The sequence below is a fragment of the Pristiophorus japonicus genome, chromosome 15, assembly GCF_044704955.1.
Source record: "Pristiophorus japonicus isolate sPriJap1 chromosome 15, sPriJap1.hap1, whole genome shotgun sequence".
Taxonomy (NCBI): domain Eukaryota; kingdom Metazoa; phylum Chordata; class Chondrichthyes; family Pristiophoridae; genus Pristiophorus; species Pristiophorus japonicus.
In genome coordinates this window covers 107,876,369-107,889,537 of record NC_091991.1, presented here as the reverse complement: position 1 = coordinate 107,889,537, position 13,169 = coordinate 107,876,369, and positions in this window count along the sequence as shown.

Here is a 13,169-nt window from a genome sequence, read left to right as displayed (position 1 = left end):
TCCCCTCCACCCTCCTGTACTAACCCCTCCCCTATACACACTGCTGTACTAACCCACTCCCCTATACACCCTCCTGTACTAACCCACTCCCCTATACACCCTACTGTACTTACCCCTCCCCTATACACACTCGTGTACTATCCCACTCCCCTAAAAACCCTCCTGTACTAAACCACTCCCCTATACACCCTCCTGTACGAACCCACTCCCCTATACACACCCCTGTACTACCCCACTCCCCTATACACCCTCCTGTACTAACCCACTCCCCTATACACCCTCCTGTACTAACCCCTCTCCTATACACCCTCCTGTACTATCCCACTCCCCTATACACCCTCCTGTACAATCCCACTCCCCTATATGCCCTCCTGTACTAACCCACTCCCCTATACACACTCCAGTACTAACCCACTCCCCTATACAATCTCCTGTACTAACCCACTCCCCTATACACCCTCCTGTACGAACCCACTCCCCTATACACACTCCTGTACTAACCCACTCACCCACTGTACTAACCCACTCCCCTACACATACTCCTGTACTAACCCACTCCCCTATACACACTCCTGTACTAACCCACTCCCCTATACACCCTCCTGTACTAACCCCTCCCCTATACACCCTCCTGTACTATCCCACTCCCCTATACACCCTCCTGTACTAACCCACTCCCCTATACACCCTCCTGTACTAACTCCTCTCCTGTACACCCTACTGTACTAACCCACTCCCCTATACACCCTCCTGTACTAAGCCACTCCCCTCCACCCTCCTGGACTAACCCACTACCCTATACACCCTCCTGTACTAACCCACTCCCCTATACACCCTCCTGTACTAACCCACTCCCCTACACACCCTCCTGTATTAACCCTCTCCCCTCCACCCTCCTGTAATAACCCCTCCCCTATATACCCTCCTGTACTAACCCACTCCCCTATACACCCTCCTGTACTAACCCACTCCCCTATACACCCTCCTGTATTAACCCACTCCCCTCCACCCTCCTGTAATAACCCCTCCCCTATATACCCTCCTGTAATAACCCCTCCCCTATACAACCTCCTGTACTAACCCCTCCCCTATACACCCTCCTGTACTATCCCACTCCCCTATACACCCTCCTGCACTAACCCACTCCCCTATACACCCTCCTGTACTAACCCACTCCCCGATACACCCTCCTGTACGAACCCACTCCGCGATACACCCTCCTGTACTAACCCACTCCCCTACTGCACCCTCCTGTACTAAACCCTCCCCTATACACACTCCTGTACTAACCGCTCCCCTATACACCCTCCTGTACTAACCCGCTCGCCTATACACCCTCCTGTACTAACCCACTCCCCTATACACCCTCCTGTATTAACCCACTCCCCTCCACCCTCCTGTACTAACCCCTCCCCTATACACCCTCCTGTACTAACCCACTCCCCTATACACCCTCCTGTACTAACCCACTCCCCTATACACCCTCCTGTACTAACCCACTCCCCTATACACCCTCCTGTATTAACCCACTCCCCTCCACCCTCCTGTACTAACCCCTCCCCTATACACACTGCTGTACTAACCCTCTCCCCTATACACCCTCCTGTACTAACCCACTCCCCTATACACCCTCCTGTACTAACCCCTCCCCAATACACACTCCTTTACTATCCCACTCCCCTATACACCCTCCTGTACTAACCCCTCCCCTATACACCCTCCTGTACTAACCAACTCCCCTCCACCCTCCTGTACTAACCCCTCCCCGATACACCCTCCTGTACTAACCCACTCCCCTATACACCCTCCTGTACTAACCCACTCCCCTCCACCCTCCTGTACTAACCCCTCCCCTATACACCCTCCTGTACTAACCCACTCCCCGATACACCCTCCTGTACCAACCCCTCCCCTATACACCCTCCTGTACTAACCCACTCCCCTCCTCCCTCCTGTACTAACCCACTCCCATATACACCCTCCTGTACTATCCCACTCCCCTATACACCCTCCTGTACTAACCCCTCCCCTATACACCCTCCTGTACTAACCCCTCCCCTATACACCCTCCTGTACTAACCCACTCCCCTATACACCCTCCTGTACTAACCCCTCCCCTATACACCCTCCTGTACTAACCCCTCCCCTATACACACTCCTGTACTATCCCACTCCCCAAAACACCCTCCTGTACTAACCCACTCCCCTATACACCCTCCTGTACTAACCCCTCCCCTATACACCCTCCTGTACTAGCCCACTCCCCGATGCACCCTCCTGTACTATCCCACTCCCCTATACACCCTCCTGTACTAACCCACTCCCCTATACACCCTCCTGTACTAACCCCTCCCCTATACACCCTCCTGTACTAACCCACTCCCCTACTGCACCCTCCTGTACTAACCCACTCCCCTATACACCCTCCTGTACTAACCCACTCCCCTATACACCCTCCTGTACTAGCCCCTCCCCTATACACACTTCTGTACTATCCCACTCCCCTATACACCCTCCTGTACTAATCCCTCCCCTATACACCCTCCTGTACTAACCCCTCCCCTATGCACCCTCCTGTACTAACCCACTCACCTCCACCCTCCTGGACTAACCCACTCACATATACACCCTCCTGTTCTATCCCCCTCCCCTATACACCCTCCTGTACTCAGCCCTCCCCTATACACACTCCTGTACTATCCCACTCCCCTATACACCCTCCTGACTAACGCATTCCCCTATACAACCTCCTGCACTAACCCCTCCGCTATACACCCTCCTGTACTATCCCACTCCCCTATACACCCTCCTGTACTATCTCACTCCCCTATACGCCCTCCTGTACTAACCCACTCCCCTATACACCCTCCTGTACTAACCCCTCCCCTATACACCCTCCTGTACTAACCCACTCTCCTATACACCCTCCTGTACTAACCCACTCTCCTATACACACTCCTGTACTAACCCACTCTCCTATACACCTTCCTGTACTAACCCCTCCCCTATACACACTCCTGTACTAACCCACTCCCCTATACACTCTCCTGTACTAACCCACTCCCCTATACACCCTCCTGTACTAACCCACTCCCCTGTACAACCTCCTGTACTAACCCACTCCCCTACTGCACCCTCCTGTACTAACCCCTCGCCTATAGACACACTCCTGTACTAACCCCTCCCTAATACACCCTCCTATCCTAACCCACTCCCCTATACACCCTCCTGTACGAACCCACTCCCCTACACACCCTCCTGTATTAACCCACTCCCCTCCACCCTCCTGTACTAACCCCTCCCTAATACACCCTCCTGTCCTAACCCACTTCCGTATACACCATCCTGTACTAACCCACTCCCCTATTCACCCTCCTGTATTAACCCACTCCCCTCCACCCTCCTGTACTATCCCACTCCCCTATACACCCTCCTGTACTATCCCACTCCCCTATACACCCTCCTGTACTAACCCACTCCCCTATACACCCTACTGTACTAACCCCTCCCCATACGCACTCCTGTACTATCCCACTCCCCTATACACCGTCCTGTACTAACCCCTCCCCTATACACCCTCCTGTACTAACCCACTCCCCTCCACCCTCCTGTACTAACCCCTCCCCTATACACCCTCCTGTACTAACCCACTCCCCTATACACACTCCTGTACTAACCCACTCCCCTATACAATCTCCTGTACTAACCCACTCCACTATACACCCTCCTGTACGAACCCACTCCCCTATACACACTCCTGTACTCACCCACTCCCCCACTGTACTAACCCACTCCCCTATACATACTCCTGTACTAACCCACTCCCCTATACACACTCCTGTACTAACCCACTCCCCTATACACCCTCCTGTACTATCCCCTCCGCTATACACCCTCCTGTACTAACCCACTCCCCTATACACCCTCCTGTACGAACCCACTCCACGATACAACCTCCTGTAGTAACCCACTCCCCGATACACCGTCCTGTACTAACCCACTCCCCTGTACACCCTCCTGTACTAACCCCTCTCCTATATACCCTACTGTACTAACCCACTCCCCTATACACCCTCCTGTACTAAGCCACTCCCCTCCACCCTCCTGTACTAACCCCTCCCCTATACACCCTCCTGTACTAACCCACTCCTCTATACACCCTCCTGTACCAACCCCTCCCATATACACCCTCCTGTACTAACGCACTCCCCTCCACCCTCCTGTACTAACCCACTCCCATATACACCCTCCTGTACTATCCCACTCCCCTATACACCCTCCTGTACTAACCCCTCCCCTATACACCCTCCTGTACTAACCCACTCCCCTATACACCCTCCTGTACTAACCCCTCCCCGATACACCCTCCTGTACGAACCCACTCCCCTATACACCCTCCTGTACTAACCCCTCCCTAATACACCCTCCTGTACTAACCCCTCCCCTATACACACTCCTGTACTATCCCACTCCCCAAAACACCCTCCTGTACTAACCCACTCCCCTATACACCCTCCTGTACTAACCCCTCCTCTATACACCCTCCTGTACTAGCCCACTCCCCTATACACCCTCCTGTACTATCCCACTCCCCTATACGCCCTCCTATACTAACCCACTCCCCTATACACCCTCCTGTACTAACCCCTCCCCTATACACCCTCCTGTACTAACCCACTCCCCTACTGCACCCTCCTGTACTAACCCACTCCCCTCCACCCTCCTGTACTAACCACTCCCCTATGCACACTGCTGTACTAACCCACTCCCCTATACACCCTCCTGTACTAACCCACTCCCCTATACACCCTCCTGTACTAACCCCTCCCCTATACACACTTCTGTACTATCCCACTCCCCTATACACCCTCCTCTACTAACCCCTCCCCTATACACCCTCCTGTACTAACCCCTCCCCTATACACACTCCTGTACTAACCCACTCCCCTATACACCCTCCTGTACGAACCCACTCCCCGATACAACCTCCTGTCGTAACCCACTCCCCTATACACCCTCCTGTACTAACCCACTCCCCTGTACACCCTCCTGTACTAACCTCTCTCCTATATACCCTACTGTACTAACCCACTCCCCTATACACCCTCCTGTACTAAGCCACTCCCCTCCACCCTCCTGGACTAACCCACTCCCCTCCACCCTCCTGTACTAACCCACACCCCTCCACCCTCCTGTACTAACCCCTCCCCTATACACACTGCTGTACTATCCCACTCCCCTATACACCCTCCTGTACTAACCCCTCCCCTATACACCCTCCTGTACTAACCAACCCCCCTCCACCCTCCTGTACTAACCCCTCCCCTATACACCCTCCTGTACTAACCCACTCCCCTATACACCCTCCTGTACTAAACCCTCCCCTATACACACTTCTGTACTATCCCACTCCCCTATACACCCTCCTCTACTAACCCCTCCCCTATACACCCTCCTGTACTAACCCCTCCCCTATACACCCTCCTGTATTAACCCACTCCCCTATACACCCTCCTGCACGAACCCACTCCCCGATACAACCTCCTGTAGTAACCCACTCCCCTATACACCCTCCTGTACTAACCCACTCCCCTGTACACCCTCCTGTACTAACCCCTCTCCTATATACCCTACTGTACTAACCCACTCCCCTATACACCCTCCTGTACTAAGCCACTCCCCTCCACCCTCCTGGACTAACCCACTCCCCTCCACCCTCCTGTACTAACCCACACCCCTCCACCCTCCTGTACTAACCCCTCCCCTATACACACTGCTGTACTATCCCACTCCCCTATACACCCTCCTGTACTAACCCCTCCCCTATACACCCTCCTGTACTAACCAACTCCCCTCCACCCTCCTGTACTAACCCCTCCCCTATACACCCTCCTGTACTAACCCACTCCCCTATACACCCTCCTGTACCAACCCCTCCCCTATACACCCTCCTGTACTAACCCACTCCCCTCCACCCTCCTGTACTAACCCACTCCCATATACACCCTCCTGTACTATCCCACTCCCCTATACACCCTCCTGTACTAACCCCTCCCCTATACACCCTCCTGTACTAACCCACTCCCCTATACACCCTCCTGTACTAACCCCTCCCCTATACACCCTCCTGTACTAACCCACTCCCCTGTACACCCTCCTGTACTAACCCCTCCCCTATACACCCTCCTGTACTAACCCCTCCCCTATACACACTCCTGTACTATCCCACTCCCCAAAACACCCTCCTGTACTAACCCACTCCCCTATACACCCTCCTGTACTAACCCCTCCCCTATACACCCTCCTGTACTAGCCCACTCCCCTACTGCACCATCCTGTACTAACCCCTCCTCTATACACCCAACTGTATTAGCCCACTGCCCTCCACCCTCCTGTACTAACCCCTCCCCTATACACACTCCTGTACTATCCCACTCCCCAAAACACCCTCCTGTACTAACCCACTCCCCTATACACCCTCCTGTACTAACCCCTCCCCTATACACCCTCCTGTACTAACCCACTCCCCTACTGCACCCTCCTGTACTAACCCCTCCTCTTTTCACCCAACTGTATTAGCCCACTGCCCTCCACCCTCCTGTACTAACCACTCCCCTATACACCCTCCTGTATTAACGCACTCCCCTCCACCCTCCTGTACTAACCCACTCCCCTCCACCCTCCTGTACTAACCACTCCCCTATGCACACTGCTGTACTAACCCACTCCCCTATACACCCTCCTGTACTAACCCACTCCCCTATACACCCTCCTGTACTAACCCCTCCCCTATACACACTTCTGTACTATCCCACTCCCCTATACACCCTCCTGTACTAACCCCTCCCCTATACACCCTCCTGTACTAACCCACTCCCCTCCACCCTCCTGGACTAACCCACTCACATATACACCCTCCTGTTCTATCCCACTCCCCTATACACCCTCCTGTACTCAGCCCTCCCCTATACACACTCCTGTACTATCCCACTCCCCTATACACCCTCCTGTACTAACCAATTCCCCTATACAACCTCCTGTACTAACCCCTCCCCTATACACCCTCCTGTACTATCCCACTCCCCTATACACCCTCCTGTACTATCTCACTCCCCTATACGCCCTCCTGTACTAACCCACTCCCCTATACACCCTCCTGTACTAACCCCTCCCCTATACACCTTCCTGTACTAACCCCTCCCCTATACACTCTCCTGTACTAACCCACTCCCCTATACACCCTCCTGTACTAACCCACTCCCCTATACACCCTCCTGTACTAACCCACTCCCCTACTGCACCCTCCTGTACTAACCCCTCCCCTATACACACACTCCTGTACTAACCCCTCCCTAATACACCCTCCTGTACTAACCCATTCCCCTATACACCCTCCTGTACGAACCCACTCCCCTATACACCCTCCTGTATTAACCCACTCCCCTCCACCCTCCTGTACTAACCCCTCCCCTATACATCCTCCTGTACTAACCCACTCCCCTATACACCATCCTGTACTAACCCACACCCCTCCACCCTCCTGTACTAACCCCTCCCCTATACACACTGCTGTACTATCCCACTCCCCTATACACCCTCCTGTACTAACCCCTCCCCTATACACCCTCCTGTACTAACCAACTCCCCTCCACCCTCCTGTACTAACCCCTCCCCTATACACCCTCCTGTACTAACCCACTCCCCTATACACCCTCCTGTACCAACCCCTCCCCTATACACCCTCCTGTACTAACCCACTCCCCTCCACCCTCCTGTACTAACCCACTCCCATATACACCCTCCTGTACTATCCCACTCCCCTATACACCCTCCTGTACTAACCCCTCCCCTATACACCCTCCTGTACTAACCCACTCCCCTATACACCCTCCTGTACTAACCCCTCCCCTATACACCCTCCTGTACTAACCCACTCCCCTGTACACCCTCCTGTACTAACCCCTCCCCTATACACCCTCCTGTACTAACCCCTCCCCTATACACACTCCTGTACTATCCCACTCCCCAAAACACCCTCCTGTACTAACCCACTCCCCTATACACCCTCCTGTACTAACCCCTCCCCTATACACCCTCCTGTACTAGCCCACTCCCCTACTGCACCATCCTGTACTAACCCCTCCTCTATACACCCAACTGTATTAGCCCACTGCCCTCCACCCTCCTGTACTAACCCCTCCCCTATACACACTCCTGTACTATCCCACTCCCCAAAACACCCTCCTGTACTAACCCACTCCCCTATACACCCTCCTGTACTAACCCCTCCCCTATACACCCTCCTGTACTAACCCACTCCCCTACTGCACCCTCCTGTACTAACCCCTCCTCTTTTCACCCAACTGTATTAGCCCACTGCCCTCCACCCTCCTGTACTAACCACTCCCCTATACACCCTCCTGTATTAACGCACTCCCCTCCACCCTCCTGTACTAACCCACTCCCCTCCACCCTCCTGTACTAACCACTCCCCTATGCACACTGCTGTACTAACCCACTCCCCTATACACCCTCCTGTACTAACCCACTCCCCTATACACCCTCCTGTACTAACCCCTCCCCTATACACACTTCTGTACTATCCCACTCCCCTATACACCCTCCTGTACTAACCCCTCCCCTATACACCCTCCTGTACTAACCCACTCCCCTCCACCCTCCTGGACTAACCCACTCACATATACACCCTCCTGTTCTATCCCACTCCCCTATACACCCTCCTGTACTCAGCCCTCCCCTATACACACTCCTGTACTATCCCACTCCCCTATACACCCTCCTGTACTAACCAATTCCCCTATACAACCTCCTGTACTAACCCCTCCCCTATACACCCTCCTGTACTATCCCACTCCCCTATACACCCTCCTGTACTATCTCACTCCCCTATACGCCCTCCTGTACTAACCCACTCCCCTATACACCCTCCTGTACTAACCCCTCCCCTATACACCTTCCTGTACTAACCCCTCCCCTCTACACACTCCTGTACTAACCCACTCCCCTATACACTCTCCTGTACTAACCCACTCCCCTATACACCCTCCTGTACTAACCCACTCCCCTATACACCCTCCTGTACTAACCCACTCCCCTACTGCACCCTCCTGTACTAACCCCTCCCCTATACACACACTCCTGTACTAACCCCTCCCTAATACACCCTCCTGTACTAACCCATTCCCCTATACACCCTCCTGTACGAACCCACTCCCCTATACACCCTCCTGTATTAACCCACTCCCCTCCACCCTCCTGTACTAACCCCTCCCCTATACATCCTCCTGTACTAACCCACTCCCCTATACACCATCCTGTACTAACCCACTCCCCTATACACCCTCCTGTATTAACCCACTCCCCTCCACCCTCCTGTACTAACCCACTCCCCTCCACCCTCCTGTACTAACCCCTCCCCTATACACACTGCTGTACTAACCCACTCCCCTATCCACCCTCCTGTACTAACCCACTCCCCTATACACACTCCTGTACTATCCCAATCCCCTATACACCCTCCTGTACTATCCCACTCCCCTATACACCCTCCTGTACTAACCCACTCCCCTATACACCCTACTGTACTAACCCCTCCCCTATACACACTCCTGTACTATCCCACTCCCCTATACACCGTCCTGTACTAACCCCTCCCCTATACACCCTCCTGTACTAACCCACTCCCCTCCACTCTCCTGTACTAACCCCTCCCCTATCTACCCTCCTGTACTAACCCACTCCCCTATACACACTCCTGTACTAACCCACTCCCCTATACAATCTCCTGTACTAACCCACTCCCCTATACACCCTCCTGTACGAACCCACTCCCCTATACACACTCCTGTACTAACCCACTCCCCTAGACACCCTACTGTACTAACCCACTCCCCTACTGCACCCTCCTGTACTAACCCCTCCCCTATACACACTCCTGTACTAACCCACTCCCCTATACACCCTCCTGTATTAACCCACTCCCCTCCACCCTCCTGTACTATCCCACTCCCCTATACACCCTCCTGTACTATCCCACTCCCCTATACACCCTCCTGTACTAACCCACTCCCCTATACACCCTACTGTACTAACCCCTCCCCATACACACTCCTGTACTATCCCACTCCCCTATACACCGTCCTGTACTAACCCCTCCCCTATACACCCTCCTGTACTAACCCACTCCCCTCCACCCTCCTGTACTAACCCCTCCCCTATACACCCTCCTGTACTAACCCACTCCCCTATACACACTCCTGTACTAACCCACTCCCCTATACAATCTCCTGTACTAACCCACTCCCCTATACACCCTCCTGTACGAACCCACTCCCCTATACACACTCCTGTACTCACCCACTCCCCCACTGTACTAACCCACTCCCCTATACATACTCCTGTACTAACCCACTCCCCTATACACACTCCTGTACTAACCCACTCCCCTATACACCCTCCTGTACTATCCCCTCCGCTATACACCCTCCTGTACTAACCCACTCCCCTATACACCCTCCTGTACGAACCCACTCCACGATACAACCTCCTGTAGTAACCCACTCCCCGATACACCGTCCTGTACTAACCCACTCCCCTGTACACCCTCCTGTGCTAACCCCTCTCCTATATACCCTACTGTACTAACCCACTCCCCTATACACCCTCCTGTACTAAGCCACTCCCCTCCACCCTCCTGTACTAACCCCTCCCCTATACACCCTCCTGTACTAACCCACTCCTCTATACACCCTCCTGTACCAACCCCTCCCATATACACCCTCCTGTACTAACGCACTCCCCTCCACCCTCCTGTACTAACCCACTCCCATATACACCCTCCTGTACTATCCCACTCCCCTATACACCCTCCTGTACTAACCCCTCCCCTATACACCCTCCTGTACTAACCCACTCCCCTATACACCCTCCTGTACTAACCCCTCCCCGATACACCCTCCTGTACGAACCCACTCCCCTATACACCCTCCTGTACTAACCCCTCCCTAATACACCCTCCTGTACTAACCCCTCCCCTATACACACTCCTGTACTATCCCACTCCCCAAAACACCCTCCTGTACTAACCCACTCCCCTATACACCCTCCTGTACTAACCCCTCCTCTATACACCCTCCTGTACTAGCCCACTCCCCTATACACCCTCCTGTACTATCCCACTCCCCTATACGCCCTCCTATACTAACCCACTCCCCTATACACCCTCCTGTACTAACCCCTCCCCTATACACCCTCCTGTACGAACCCACTCCCCTACTGCACCCTCCTGTACTAACCCCTCCTCTATACACCCAACTGTATTGGCCCACTGCCCTCCACCCTCCTGTACTAACCACTCCCCTATACACCCTCCTGTATTAACGCACTCCCCTCCACCCTCCTGTACTAACCCACTCCCCTCCACCCTCCTGTACTAAGCACTCCCCTATACACACTGCTGTACTAACCCACTCCCGTATACACCCTCCTGTACTAACCCACTCCCCTATACACCCTCCTGTACTAACCCCTCCCCTATAAACACTTCTGTACTATCCCACTCCCCTATACACCCTCCTCTACTAACCCCTCCCCTATACACCCTCCTGTACTAACCCCTCCCCTATACACCCTCCTGTACTAACCCACTCCCCTATACACCCTCCTGTACGAACCCACTCCCCGATACAACCTCCTGTAGTAACCCACTCCCCTATACACCCTCCTGTACTAACCCACTCCCCTGTACACCCTCCTGTACTAACCTCTCTCCTATATACCCTACTGTACTAACCCACTCCCCTATACACCCTCCTGTACTAAGCCACTCCCCTCCACCCTCCTGGACTAACCCACTCCCCTCCACCCTCCTGTACTAACCCACACCCCTCCACCCTCCTGTACTAACCCCTCCCCTATACACACTGCTGTACTATCCCACTCCCCTATACACCCTCCTGTACTAACCCCTCCCCTATACACCCTCCTGTACTAACCAACCCCCTCCACCCTCCTGTACTAACCCCTCCCCTATACACCCTCCTGTACTAACCCACTCCCCTATACACCCTCCTGTACTAAACCCTCCCCTATACACACTTCTGTACTATCCCACTCCCCTATACACCCTCCTCTACTAACCCCTCCCCTATACACCCTCCTGTACTAACCCCTCCCCTCTACACCCTCCTGTACTAACCCACTCCCCTATACACACTCCTGTACGAACCCACTCCCCGATACAACCTCCTGTAGTAACCCACTCCCCTATACACCCTCCTGTACTAACCCACTCCCCTGTACACCCTCCTGTACTAACCCCTCTCCTATATACCCTACTGTACTAACCCACTCCCCTATACACCCTCCTGTACTAAGCCACACCCCTCCACCCTCCTGGACTAACCCACTCCCCTCCACCCTCCTGTACTAACCCACACCCCTCCACCCTCCTGTACTAACCCCTCCCCTATACACACTGCTGTACTATCCCACTCCCCTATACACCCTCCTGTACTAACCCCTCCATACACCCTCCTGTACTAACCAACTCCCCTCCACCCTCCTGTACTAACCCCTCCCCTATACACCCTCCTGTACTAACCCACTCCCCTATACACCCTCCTGTACCAAGCCCTCCCCTATACACCCTCCTGTACTAACCCACTCCCCTATACACCCTCCTGTACTAACCCCTCCCCTATACACCCTCCTGTACTAACCCACTCCCCTATACACCCTCCTGTACTAACCCCTCCCCTATACACCCTCCTGTACTAACCCCTCCCCTATACACACTCCTGTACTATCCCACTCCCCAAAACACCCTCCTGTACTAACCCACTCCCCTATACACCCTCCTGTACTAACCCCTCCCCTATACACCCTCCTGTACTAGCCCACTCCCCTACTGCACCATCCTGTACTAACCCCTCCTCTATACACCCAACTGTATTAGCCCACTGCCCTCCACCCTCCTGTACTAACCCCTCCCCTATACACACTCCTGTACTATCCCACTCCCCAAAACACCCTCCTGTACTAACCCACTCCCCTATACACCCTCCTGTACTAACCCCTCTCCGAAACACCCTCCTGTACTAACCCACTCCCCTACTGCACCCTCCTGTACTAACCCCTCCTCTTTTCAC